This window comes from Odontesthes bonariensis, chromosome 3, assembly GCF_027942865.1.
Source record: "Odontesthes bonariensis isolate fOdoBon6 chromosome 3, fOdoBon6.hap1, whole genome shotgun sequence".
Taxonomy (NCBI): domain Eukaryota; kingdom Metazoa; phylum Chordata; class Actinopteri; order Atheriniformes; family Atherinopsidae; genus Odontesthes; species Odontesthes bonariensis.
Window position 1 is genome coordinate 8,351,086 of NC_134508.1, and position 3,007 is coordinate 8,354,092.

Below are 3,007 nucleotides of genomic sequence, written 5' to 3' on the forward strand. Positions count from 1 at the left end.
CATTCGTGGAGCATTATTTTTCTTTACAGAACAACAAACATGATGAGTTTTCATTCTCTCACGGTCTCATTTGTAACAAGACTTCTTAAACTGTAAAATCTGTTACTACTCTCTCGTCATTTTTGAACCTCAATAAATGCAAGGTTCAGTCAACCGACAAGTTAAAATTATAGGTCAAGCTGGCCCTGGTATCTAAATGAACATCACAAATATGGGTTAAACTTTCTGCCTCCTGACAGATTCATTGCATTCTTTTTCAGTCTTCACAAGAAAAAAGCTTTAGGAATGATTTGTGGTGAGTTAAACACCCAAAACACAACTTCAGACTGTGGTTCAAATGTTATTTGAAACCACTGATGCAGGAACGAGCTACTTGTAGAGGTTAAAGGTTTCTGTAGCTTTTCATTATAATTTGCTTTGAACGTATAGACTTGTCTGTGTTTGTGAAATATCCATAGCTGCGCACGCAACTCAATTAAACAGAAGTTTATATTTGCAGAAAGAGCCAGAACATCTCCGGAGAAGAAATCAGCAGAAGTAAAGGTGTCCAAAATCCCAGTATGATGAAGAAAAAGAAGAAAAATACAATGAAACTGCATTTTACATGCAAACACCGTATAAAATAGCTCTAAAAATAACAAAAAAGGGTAATGAACATACTGAATATACTGGATAAAGTGCATTGCATAGTGCAGCAGCATGACGGCAGTAAACTTTTGACTTCAGGCTTTTTTTAACAATGGCTGTTACAGTAAGGGTGTATGGACACAAATCCCCACTAGATGGCAGCATAACACCACACATTGTCAACTGACAAAGAGAGGAGATGATGTTTGCATGCTTGATTTCTTTCGGTAAAAAATTAGCCCAATAGCACAAAATACAGTATAAATCATAGTAATGGAGAAATGAATCTTCTCTTTCTTCTCCTCGTGGAGAAGATAAAGCTTCCTCACCTGCCCCAACCAATAATCCATCCATCGAGTCCAGATTGTACACAGCTCAGCCACCGGCCTTTGAAGAAGAACCAACAGAAGGGAGCTCATCACACCTGTTCATGCCTGCTCACACTGCCTCTCAGTGTCTTTTAGAAATGATTAGAATTTACTTTTAATACTCTTTGCGGCCTCTCGTCATCTTTTAGTACCATATGTAGGCTGAGCTCCTTAAGTAGAGTACTTTAATTTATTCTAGAGGCACTGGTGAAGACCCTGGGTTGACAGCGTTTGCAGTTCAAGGGTCCTAAAACGTGAAACAAGCTGCCTGAAGAAGCCAATAAATTCACCTGTGCAGGTTTGCCAGAGGGTGGCGGTATAGACCACTTTGCCAGTACCTCAGGGAGGGAAACACAGCAACAACAATTTCAGTGGACATCCACAAGAAGACAAAGGATCTCCTTCAGGAAATAATCTAATCTCCGGAAATATCTGGGATAATATGATGTATCTGGGAAGAAACTATGACATACATGTATTGAGCTCCTCACCCTATCCTTAAGGGCAGTGTTGGGGGTAACGCCTTACAAAAGTTACAAAAGTAACGCGTTACCGTTATATACTACGTTTAGGCAGTAACAGAGTAATATAAAGCGTTACTAACTATATTTGGGTAATATTATTACAGTTACTGAGTCCGGTTACAATCCGAGCTGTCGCACAGTCGGAGGTTTAAAAGAAAAAACAGCCGGAAATTAAGAGGAGAAGAAGACGGTTTTAAATCAACAGAAGAAGAAGAAGGTTGTAAACCAACAGAAGAAGAAGAAGAAGAAGAAGGTTTTAAAACAACAGAAGAAGAAGAAGAAGAAGAAGGTTTTAAACCAACAGAAGAAGAAGGTTTTAAAAACAACAGAAGAAGAAGAAAATGAAGGTTTTAAAACAACAGAAGAAGAAGAAGATGGTGGCAAAATGGCAACAACAACTGATAATTCAACGTTTTCTAAGTGGTTATACTTGCACTATTTTGAATTTGTCACATAAATGGATAAGAACCTCACAGTAAGGTGCACTTTATCTGCTAAGAAAACGTTCATAAATGATATTGCTGATATGGGATGTCATACAGCTTCATGTCAAAAGAGGCGAACTATCCCTTTAAGGGTGAGTCCAGCAACCCTTTGGAGGAAGCTCATTTCTGCTGCTTGTATCTCATTCTTTCAGTCACGGACCGCAGCTTGTGTTGGAATGTAGATCGATGAACAGGTAAATCGTCTTCTCTACAACATCTGCATTGCTGCCCGAATCCGCCTGTTATTGTCCCACTTCTTCCACAACCCCGACTCGTGAATAAGACCCCGAGGAATTTAAAACTCCTTCACTTAAAGCAGCGACTCACCCCCAACCTGATGTGGATAATCTACCCTTTAAGATATCCATTGATGTGTTTTTGGCTTCCTTAGAAAAATAGCAGCACCTGTTCATTTCTGTTACCTAATGACAATCTCTCCATATATTTCTAATCAGAAACATTCATGATTATAATCCCTGTTGTTCAGTGAGTTTCACTTTATGTAGAAACTTCTTTACTCAACTCAACTAAAAACGCAACGCTGAATATTTTTCACTGAGACGTGGACAGAGTTATTCAGACGGGAGGATTTTTTTTTTTTTTTGTCACTGCTGTTTTATACATTATACATGAAGCAGCTTTGGCCATTGATCCTCAGATACACCATGTGCATTACTGAGTGCTCATGTGTCTGTATATCTCTCTGGATTTAAAAGTTCTCACACTCAAGAGCTGCCCAGAGTGAGCGTAAAGCTGATCTTCTGTCTAGACCAAAAATACTTTCATATCTGAATAGCAAGTAGTCGCACACAAACACACACACACATACACACACGGCCATTTTCTTTCATCTTAATGCTCTGAAACTCCAAAGGTCTTCAGACAAATATTTTCTAAATGTCTCGAGCGAGAAAGGGAGGATACGTAGACTAAAGGGAAAGAAAAGTTGATTTGTGGAGAGGGTTAGGGGGCAAAAAGAGGTTGTAAAGGAAGACATGGGGAG